The sequence below is a fragment of the Meriones unguiculatus genome, chromosome X, assembly GCF_030254825.1.
Source record: "Meriones unguiculatus strain TT.TT164.6M chromosome X, Bangor_MerUng_6.1, whole genome shotgun sequence".
Lineage (NCBI taxonomy): Eukaryota > Metazoa > Chordata > Mammalia > Rodentia > Muridae > Meriones > Meriones unguiculatus.
The window spans coordinates 14,456,347-14,467,429 of record NC_083369.1 but is presented as its reverse complement, the minus strand read 5'-3'; the positions used below and the strand labels follow the sequence as shown (position 1 = coordinate 14,467,429).

General features: G+C 39.4%; 1 protein-coding gene across 2 annotated transcripts in view; it reads left to right on the top strand.

The window, feature by feature from the left end:
- Positions 1 to 204: 204 nt before the first annotated feature.
- The window catches only part of Atp7a (ATPase copper transporting alpha), a 125,065-nt gene continuing 114,186 nt past the window's right edge, over positions 205 to 11,083 (top strand). For both annotated transcript variants that reach the window (XM_060375296.1, XM_060375297.1), the window contains exon 1: positions 205 to 384. The gene's annotated coding sequence lies outside the window, so the exon portion shown is untranslated. The remainder of the gene's footprint in view (positions 385 to 11,083) is intronic.

The following is an 11,083-nucleotide window of genomic DNA, read 5'->3' as shown; positions in this document are numbered from 1 at the left end:
TTTTGTCTCTTTTTGTTGAGTTTGCATTGGGGTTGGGAGCCTAGGGGACTGCAAGCACCAATCCCATCTCGGCCGAGGCTGTGTATAGGCAGCAGGGGGCGCACGGAATTCGTAGTGCGCTCTCCTTTTCACGTGACGTGACCGTCTCCCCCCCCCCCGTAGGCCCAGCTTCCGGGCCCTGGCATCACCCGGAAGTGGGGGCCGCGGAGGAGGGCGGGGCAAACGCTGCGTGCTCTAGGCTGGGGCTGGGAAAGTGGTTGAAGGAGGAGCTGTCGCCGCGGGCGCCTAGACTGTAGAGTGTGTGTGAGCGCGGAGGCTGTGTGCGGGTTGATCGCTGCTGCCTCGCGGAGCTCCGGAGCTCGAACCCCAGCCCTGGAAACCCAGGTGAGTCCCGTAGCGGCTTCCAGTCGGTGACTTCAGTGGAGGGGCCGTTTTGTACTAGAATAGAGAGAAGGTCACCACTCTTAAGGTGGGGCAGTCTCCAAACTCCTTCACAACTCACATATTTAATCACACTTAGGCTTTATCTTCCTAACAAAGACAGAGAAAGGAGGCTAGGTCCTGACCTGTATCACTTTGTTGTACTTTCCTGGAGAGAGTATCCTGATTATCTGTGGCCTGTGTTAGTTAATAGAAGGTCTGAACCTTGCACTGGACTTCTTGTGGACTGGGATCTTTGCTTAATGACATCTCTTTCTACTTTAGAAAATGAGGTTCTGAAGACCACCATCCCAGACTAAATATTTTCGAAAACGATTGGCTTCTTGTCACGCTCTGGGAACAAAAGCTAAACGGACACTTGCCACCCCTTTTTGTATTTTTGTGCTCCATTTCCAGTAAAGTTACAGCCATCTCTGTTCTCTGTCCCACCCTGCGACGCCTTTCTGAGACTGTTTCCTCTGTCCTTTCCTCCCTCTTCTCCGTCCTGGGGGTGGGGGGGTTGAATTCAGTGTCTCCCACATGCTGGGATGCATTTTACTTTGGATTATTTTTTTCTTAGATGCTGAGGTTATTTTAAACACGGACAACACTCAAGCTTTTATAAGCCAATATTTTTCTAGGATCTGAACTTTGTTTTAATTGTAGCTTCATTATTTAGTAATATGGCTTTGTATTGAGAGAGTATGTGCAGAACGTTGAATTGATACTGACATGTGAGAGATGGGGCAATGTCAAATTAAAACAGTTTCTGGACTCCAAAGAGTTTGCAATCAGTTGAGTAGAATTTAGATATGAAGACTGTGTGTTTTAGCAGCCCCACTAAGTGGATAAACAACTTAGGTTGTTTCTACCTACCCCTGAAAGAAAGATTATTTTGAACAGAGATTTTAGTTTTACAGTTTCAGAGTCACTTGCATGAAGGTTTTGTTGTTGTTGTACTTGAGTGTCCTTCAATGAAGTAGGAAAGAAACACACAAACTCCTAGTCACTTAAAAATCTCAGTATCATATATTACAACCAGGAAGTTTTAGAAAGATGTATAGAAAGAAGCATTTGAGCTGGGTCTGAAAAAGTGAAAAGGACTTAGCTCTGTGGGAATGGGAGAATGGAAGAATAGTCCAGGCACAAAAATACTGGTAAGATCACACTGTACATCCACATCGTATTTATAACAACCAAACCTTTCGATACTTCAAGAGAGGTAAAAAAAAAGAAAAAGGTCTAAGGAGGTAGTTCAGTGGTAGAGTGTAGCCTTCTCATGGGTAAGGCCCCGGGTTCTACCCCTGGCATCTTGACCAGAAATTAAAATAAAAAGAAGTCATGAAAGGTAGTCACATAGAACTGTTAATCCACAAAAAGCCTACATGTAAAAAAAGGAATGATAAACACAGTTAATGTACGAGGTTTAATATAATCCCAAATTTAAAAGACAAAAAAGTAGGTAGACATGATTTGTTTGTGGGAGTAAGTCTTTCCTTTCCCTCTTTGTCTTCTTTCGTTGAGCTTCAATCAGTTTTTAATTCTGATTGAGTATTGGGTCTTAATTGAAAAAAAAAATATTGGCAGCTGGGTGTGAATGCTGGTTTGATCGCAGCATTCAGCAGGCAGAGGTCAGTTTATCTCTGAGTTGGATGACAGCCTTGTCTACAGAGGGAGTTCCAGGACAGCCAGGGCTACATAAAGAAACCCTGTCTTGAAAAAAACAACAACAAAAAATTGTTGACATTGAATACTAATTTTTAAAGCTAGAAATCATTCCAATGTCCCCTCAAGGAATCCTTGCATTTCTCCTACAAATTGATTTCTCTCCTCATCTTGGTAATGTAATAGAAACTCTTCTAGCTAGTAGATCTTGATTTGTGGCCCCAAGCCAGTGTTAAAACATTATTTTTCTGAAGGGGAGCTTAACATTTTTGTTTCTTAATGCAGAAGGCTGCTTTCTTTGTGAAAAAAAAAAAATGCATCAGGTGGTGGTGGCACGCACTTTTAATTCTGTTTTAATGAACATCTTGTCAGAAAAGTGTTTTATTTTTACATTTTATTTATTAGTTTATTTTTTTTACATGTGTATGCATATGTAGGTACCAGATTGCAACAGCTTGCATATGGAGGTCAGAGGACAATTTAGAGGACTAGAGATTGAATTCAGGTCATTAGGCTTGGTGGCAGGCATCCTTACCAGTAGGGCCATCTTGCCAGCATGTTATTTTATTTATTTATTTATTTATTTTAGACAGTGTCTCATGTAGCCCAAGCTCTCCTTAGACTCCTTTTTCTCTTGCTTCTGTTTTCCCAGTGATGGGACAATAGCTTAAATATTTGTTATTAAATAGGGATATTTCCTAGGACTTAAGTAAAATAGGAATGAGGGAGAAAGCTGGTAAATCAGGACTAAACTATGTCAGTTCAAACTACCATTCTGATAACTGTGATCCTTTTATTTCTTGATTTCTGTCTGTAGGTTGACTTAATGTGATAAAAATTGCTTCTGGGTGTGGTGGTATATGCTTATTTCCCAGCACTGGAGAGGCTGAGTCAGGAATATTAAGAGTTTGAGGCCAGCCTGGACTATATAGCAAGACCAAGAAACAAAATAACAACAAAAAAACTTTTATAATTTATTGAAGTAATATGACAAGAAAAGTACCAATATTTATTTAGGATGTGTGTTAATGACAGTGTAGGTGCTGTGTTTCTGGTTTCATAAATGTGTTTCTATATTGTCCAACATTGTCATTAAATTGATTTTGTGAGTTCATTTTGTGAGTTCAAGTATGTGATAGATCACACTGATTTTCACAAAGACTTCTTTTTCTGATATAAATGAGGATTAGGTATCCCAATTTTGAACTGATTATATGGGCACCATTACATGTCTGATTGTTTGGAATTGTACAGCTATGTCTAGAGGATTTGAAAAAAAAGTACTAATTTTTACTATACCTAGTATAGAAGTGAAGATTTCCGATATACAATCAAAAATGCATTTAAATGGATTATTTCACATGCAGGAATATTGTTTTAGCCTGGCTATGTACACCTGCTGATTTTGTTCATAAAAAGCAGTGTGTTTGCTGTATGCTGTTGTGATTGCGGTTGCTCCTTAATGTGCAATTGATGTCACAACAAAAGCAGTCAGGGAAGGAAAAAAACTTGACTCACTTCTCTTTTCAACCCTAATGGACAGTTTGCAGAGCTCTGTGTGCCTCTTGGCATTAGGAAAAGAATAGTTTCTGTTCTCTCTCTGTCTCTGTCACTGTCTCTCTCTCTCTCTCTCTTTTTTTTTGTGGTGAATTGAATCAAGTCTTCAGGTACAAACTAGCCAAGTATTTTCCTCTGGAGCCACAGTCCCACTCTCCCTCTTCTTTCCTTTTTTTAAAAAAGAATTTAAATTTTATTTCCTTATGTATGTTTATATACATGCATGTAGTGCTGGGAATTGCATATCCTAGACAAAAGCCCTACCACTGAGCTATATCCCCAGCCCCATTTTTTTAAGTTGTGGTTTCTTTGTTTGTTTGTCTGTTTTTTTGAAACAATTTCACTATGCAACCCTGTTGCCTGAAAGTCACTATGTAGCCCTGGCTGGCATTGAAATTGTAAATCTTTTGCCCCAGCCTCTCAAGTATGAAGGTTAAAGGCCTAGCTTGGTTCTGCTCTCTTGGATTTTCATCTGATATGTGCTACATGCTAATCAGGAGAAAGAACTGAAATAGCTTCTGTTAAGACCTGAAAAAACACTCAAAGAGACCAGAATAGAGAAAAAGAACCGAAAGGTTGAGAGACCCTCTAAAGAAAATTCTCAAGAATCTGGAGGGAAAATTTGTAGTTACTTGTGTGGCAAAGTTTCTTTAAAGTGGCTCCTAAGGGGTTTGGATGGAACTCAGTCATAGAACATGCACTTAACAGGTTTCCATGCTTTCAATCCTTGGCACACGGAAGAGTTGACCCTACGTCTAACAAAAAGTTACAAAGAGCTCAGTTAGAATTCCAAGTGTGTGCCATAGCCTTTGTGGTGGAATAAAGGAAGGTATCTGACATTTGCTTTGACACAGCATCTCCCTAACTGGTCCAGATGGTCCTGGAACTCATTGTGTAACCCTTGCTGACCTCAAACTGGAGATCCTCAGGCACTTGCCTCCTGGTTGCTGGAATTATGGTTATGTACCACCACTACTATGCCTAGAATGTCTAATTTTTCTCTTGGTAAAATTATTTGCTCTAAAGATGATAGTAATATTGATTCTTTCTACTCCTCTTTGTGATGCTAAATATATAATCTATGTTAGACAAATACTCTCCCTCTAAACTCCAGTTCTGGTAGAATTATTTTTTTATATGATTTATTTTTATATTATTTGCATTGGTGTTTTGCCTACATGTATGTTTGTATGAGGGTGTCAGATCCCCTGAACCTGGAGTTACAGATAGTTGTAAAGCTGCCATGTGGGTGCTGGAAATTGAACCCAGGTCTTACGGAAAAATAGCCAGTGCTCTTAACTGTTGAGCCATCTCCCTATCCATGAGAATTCTTATTTATTAATAATAAATTAATATTAATTCAGTTTTATGTTTATTATCAGTGTATTAGTAAGCAAATAAAAGCAAGTTTAGGGTATAATTATTAATAAATATATTTCTAAAATAGTGATATTAGTGTCATTTGACTATACCTTGCTTCATTTTGACCAAAAATGTTTTCTGATATTTCACTTCTTTTTAAAATTATTTTAATTTTTATTTATGTGTTTGTCTGTGTGCATATGTGTGCTATGTGTGTTTGAATACTGTGAAGCTAAGAGGGTATTGGATCCCCTGGAGCAGGAGTTACAGACACTTGTGAGCCTTCTGATATGGATACTAGCAAGTTTTGGACCTCTGGAAGAATTACAAGTGCTTGTAACAGCTGGTCTATCTCTTAAGACATCTTAAAATATTTATTTTATTTTTATTTATTTGTGTATATGTGCACATGTATGCAGGTTCCAGAAGAGGCCAGAAGAAGGCATTGGATCCAGCGGAACTGGTTTTAGAGCTGGTTGTGAGCCTGCAGATTTGGTTGCTGGGAGCTCAGCTCTGATCTTGTAAGAGCAGTATGAGCTCTTAACAACTGAGTCATTTCTCTAGCTCTTTGATTTTTGTTTGGTTTGTTTGTGTTTTCGTTTTTCCTTTGAGAAAGGGTTTTCACTCCAAGCTTAAGTGGCCTGGAACTTATTGTGTATCTGCTTCAGCTCTCACATGTTGGGATTGCAGGTGTGAGTTACCACACCTACATTTTGTTTGTTTTGAAACTGGTAGTGCAGGCTGGTTTTGAGCTTGGTATGTAGCCAAGGATGACTTTGAGTTCGTGATCTTCCTGCCTCTACCTACCTCCCCAATGCTGGGATTTTAGGCATGAATCATCACTCTTAGCTTCCTATTTCACTGTTAACTCAGCTGTTAAGTTTTAGTTCCAATTTATAGCCACAGCATCTTGATAAGCTTTTAATTACAATTATAAATACATTTTAATGTATCAATTATATATCTTCAAGTATTATCCATCCAGAGGACATATATTTGTAGCTATGTCTATTAAGTTGTGTCATGAAAACCATGTAGTATTCAGATATTTTTTTCCCTTTTTTTGTTTTGTTTCTTTTTGGGGGGGGGGGGTTGTTTTGTTTTGTTTTTGATAATGAGTTTTGCTTTGTAGTCCATGGTAGCTTAGAACTCATTGTGTGCTCAGAATGGCCTTGAATTCAGTGGCATCCTCCTGGTTTTACGCTGTCATTATACTCAGACCTAGATTTTTATGTAGTCTTAAATCTGTACATCCACTCAGTGATGACTGTCAATGGGGGATTTATTTTCAACATTGTGTAATTTGACCTTCAATTCAAAAGTATGATTAGAATTGCCTAAGAGTTTGTTCACAGTGATTATTAAAAACATAACCCACAGTTTCCCATTTCTTAACTTTAGAACATGTGCTAAGTCATAGGATCTTGAATCTTTTGTTTATTTTTTTGAGACTGAGTCTTAATGTTTAGGGCAGATTGGCCTTGAGTTTGGAGTTCTGCCATTTTCACCTCTGCAGTGCTGGGATCATAGGCATGAACCTTCATGCACATGCAGTACTTATTTTTATGTATGTAAGTGATAGGGACCAGAACAGTTTGGTTTGAAAATAAATCTCATAATTTGTCTGTTGTTTGTACTTTGGTTAAGGTACTATTTCTAGCTTCTGGGGATGAAGCTTGGGCTTTGTACATGCCAGGAAAGCTGTGTACCACTAGACTAAATCCCCAACCCATGAGTAGATAATGTGTCATAGGGCCAGATTTGATTCCCAGATATAGCATGTGGATAAATTGGGGTTTAAAAGCACTTAATCTTGGCTTCAAACCAATGCTCTTATTTAACATAAAGGAACTGTAATTTTGGTGTCATTGTTATTTTGAGACAATAGTTTTGCCGTGTTGGCTAGGCTGGTCCCAAACTTCTCAGTTCAAGCACTCTTCTCACTTTTGCCTCCCAAGTACCTATGTTTACAGGTAACCTCCACCATGCCCAGTTAAGATCAATTGATCGATCTATCTGTCTGTCTATCTATCCATCTATCTATCTGTGTTGAGACAGAATCTTACTATGTAGCCTAGGCTGGCTTACAGGCTAGGAAGTACTACTAGAAAACATGTAAATGTATTTAAAATGTAAATATGTAAATAGAAAAAATGAGTGCTTGGACATTCCTTTAATACTAGCATTGGGAGGTAAAGGCAAGAGAATCAAGAGTTCAGGCCCATGTTGTAGCAAGTTGGAGGCTGGCCTGTGTGATATGAAACTTTCTCAAAACAAAACAAAACAAAACAAAACAAAACAAAACTCCATATAGACAAGAACTGGATGTGGCAGCTTACCTATAATCCCAGCACTTAGAGAGCCCAGGCAGGAAGATTGCCTTGAGTTTGAGGCAGACTTGGGCTAAATGAGTTACAGGCTAGCCTAAGCTACAGAGAAAGACTCTCTTGCAGACAAAAATTGTTGTTACCTTCAAACTAATTTCAAAAGTAAGGACTTGTAGTTAGTTTCTTTTCTCTTTTTTTTTTTTTTTTTTTGTTAGAATCTTACAAGATAGACCAGGCTGACCTTGAATTCAGAGATTCTCTTTCCTTGCTGGTATTAAAGGCATGTGCCAGTGCTACCAATGTGTTTTGCCATCTTTACAGTAAACCTGGCCACACTTTACTGTTTATAATAACATAGAATTGAGCTATTCTGAAAGAAAGTAGAACTCAATAAGCACGTAGAGATCTGAACATTCTCAGTTGCATCTCCTGGATGAGGGGTTATATTTTCTTACCACTTTAAGGATCTTAATATCACTGTTGCATTACAATGTTGTATTGTTTGGGAGAGGAGATATAACATAGGATTAAAAGTGGGGACTCTGGTCCCAAACTATCTAGATTGGAATCATAGTTTCTCTACTAATTCCTGGTATAGTTAATAATTTAAGGCATATAACTCTGCCTCCTTCACATTTGTAAAGTAGGGACAATAATAGTAACTACTTCCTAGGATTGACAATTAGTTAACACACATAATGCTTTAAGAACAGTGCCTACTGCCAGGTGGTGGTGGTGACACATGCCTTTAATCTCAGAACTTGGGAGAGAGAGCCAGGCAGATTTCTGAGTTCAAGGCCAGTCTGGTCTACAGGGTTCCAGGATAGCCAGAAACGCTGTCTTGAAACAAACAAAGAAGTAGTGCTTGGCAGGTGGTAAATATACAATAAATTTCAGTTACTACTATTAATGTTTTAATTTTTTTCATGGTAAAAGTAATTTTAGCACCGTATGTAATAAAATTATAAATTATAGCTCTGTTCTACTATCAATTTAGTAGACTCTAAGCTCTATGTACTAATTAATACCCATAAGCAATATGTAATTTCTACATAATACCACAGAAAAGGGAAAACTGAGATTGGAAGGGCACAGGAGCCAACAGTATACTACTGTGTGAACATGGCATCCTGGGCTTTATGCCAACCAGCAGATGAAATAACTATGATGCAGTCACTCTACTTCCCTACCAAGAAAACCTGTAACAATATACTTGTGTAATCAGCAAGCCACAAACTCTGGGGCATCAAGATTTTCCAGATGATTTTCCTAATTGCCACATGCTGAATGAGTTCTGCATAACGAGTTTTGAAGTAGAAAATGTCAGCAAGTGAAGAGCCTAGACATCCCTAATCTAGTGTGCAAAAATAATTCATTCTCACAAAGTTCGGTATAGATGGGATTCTCATGCGGTATACCCCTATGTAAGGAAACCTTTATGGTGTGCTTTACTTCTACCCTGTAAGTTATGCAGAGATTTACAAGGTGTCTTGACTCCAATGGAGCCTAGCCAGGGAAAGAAGTTAAATGCAGAGAAATTAGGTATTAGGCTGTGATACTGGTTCTGGAATTACAAAAGAATTTTGTATTTGGAATTACAAAAAAGAAAGTGAGTAGGTGTGTTTGACATGCTTATTCATAGTGGAGTTGGGACTTGCGTCCTTTTACTTAACTCAGCAATGATCCAGTAGCTACCCTGCTCACTAGAGGTAGACACAATCCTATGTATTTGGACTTTATAGAAAGATAGTATTCTAGATAGTATTCTAGATGAAGGGACAGAAAAGAATGAGGAGATCAAATAGTGTATGACTCTCAGTGAAGGACTTGTCCGGATGTAGTAGGGATTTTATGTCAATGTGGAACACTGAAAGACAAGGTTAGGCTGGGCATGGTGGTGAATGACTGTAATCCCAGCACTTGGGGAAGCAGAGGTAGGCTGAGGCCAGCCTGTTCTACAAAGTGAGTCCAGGACAGAGCTAAGGCTACACAGAGAAACCCTGTGTCAAAAAATACCAAAAAAGGAGAGGGAGGAGGCTTTGGATATTGTTTAAGTCTACGGGTTCAGTGTTTTAGAGAGAGTGAGGAGCATGGGCTTTGGAGTCGTACTACTTTGGTTTGCTCTTACCTCCGATTTGTTTCTCATGTTTAAATTTTCCTTGTAAGTTTTCTCAAGGATACAACTTCACAGACATGATACCTGTGTCAAGTGTGTCATTAACTTTAAGGCCAAGTGGCATTAGATGGGCTAATCAATATGTACTCGCAGGGCCAGTGGGAAGTCTTGGAGATCAGGATAAACAGAAGGAAATTAGGCGAGGAAAGAGAAAGAGCTATAACAGAGTTAGTTAGCATATAGTTGTTAGGGTGCCATTTTCAAGGCAAAACAGTATTTCACTAGTTTGCCTTCCTGCCTTCTTTCCTTCTTTCCCCATTCCTGCCCCACCCCCTCACCCCCACCACCTTTTTTGGAGAGAGGGTCTCATAAGCTGATTCTAGTTTCAAGCTAGCTATGTAGCTAAAGATGACAGTGAACTACTGATTCACCTGAGTGCTGGAATAGAGATGGTATCCAGGGCTTCATGAAGGCGAGACAAGCTCTCTACCAACATGTATCACTAGCCCTAGACTTAGTTTTCTTTTCTTTTTCTGAGAGAGAATCTCTTAATGTAACTGAGGCTGACCTCAAACTCCTTGTAGCTTCAAACTTTACATGCAGTCCATTCTGGCCTTGAACTTGCTTTACTTTGGCCTCGGCCTCCTGAGTGCTAGGATTACAGGTATGTGTCACTGCACTCAGCTATGGCTTCTGTGATTCTGCAATACTATGCTTCCCTTTCCCAAATATAAGGGAGACAACGCTAACTACTTGACCTAGCCATTTCAGACGTACCAGTAGTTTTATCACATACATTTTTGTGACTCTGAGGATGGTGCCCAGAGCAGCTGTCTGCTGAGGAGACCCACCCGCAGCTGTGGAAATGCAGACTATGTTTTGCATCTGAAGCATGTGGTCAGTTTTAGATTATATTTCATATTCGAAGCACTAGCCAGACCAGCTGCATCTTGGTTTTTGGTTGCTTTTAAACACGACTTGGATAGAGATTTATGGAACAAGAACTGCCTATAACCTATGTTCGTTTTCTGATTGCCACACGAAAGCCTGGCATGATCTGCATTTTCTCACTTTTTTTTTTCTTTCTTTCTTGAGACAGAGTTTTCTGTGTAGCCCTGGCTATCCTGGAACTCAGAGAGATCCACATGTCTTTGCTTCCTGAATGTTGGTATTAAAGGTTTTGGGTTTGATGTGTTATTATATTCTAGAAAGGCTTGAGTCTACTGGCACTTTTTAGTTCTTTACTTCTCCCTCACCACACAGGTAGGAATGATCATAAAAGATCACCTTTGTGCAGTCCAGTCTTTTGTTTAGATGATCACTATCTTTGTTTAGCATTTCATTTCTTTGATTTTACCTCCCCTCTCCCCCCATACCCACACTCAGTTTTGGCTGTCCTGGAACTCTGTAGACCAGGCTGGCCTTGAACTCACAGAGACCCGCCTGCCTCTGGGATTATGTGCTCTACCATGCCTGGCAGATTTTATCTTTTGAGATAGGGTCTCCCTAAGTAGCTCTGCCTTGCTGTGTAGTCCAATCTGGTCTTGAACTCTTGGTAAGTCTCATAAATCTACCTTCCAAGTGCTGGGTTTATAAACAATTGAACAGCAACATATGGGAAAAGTGATTTGGGGGC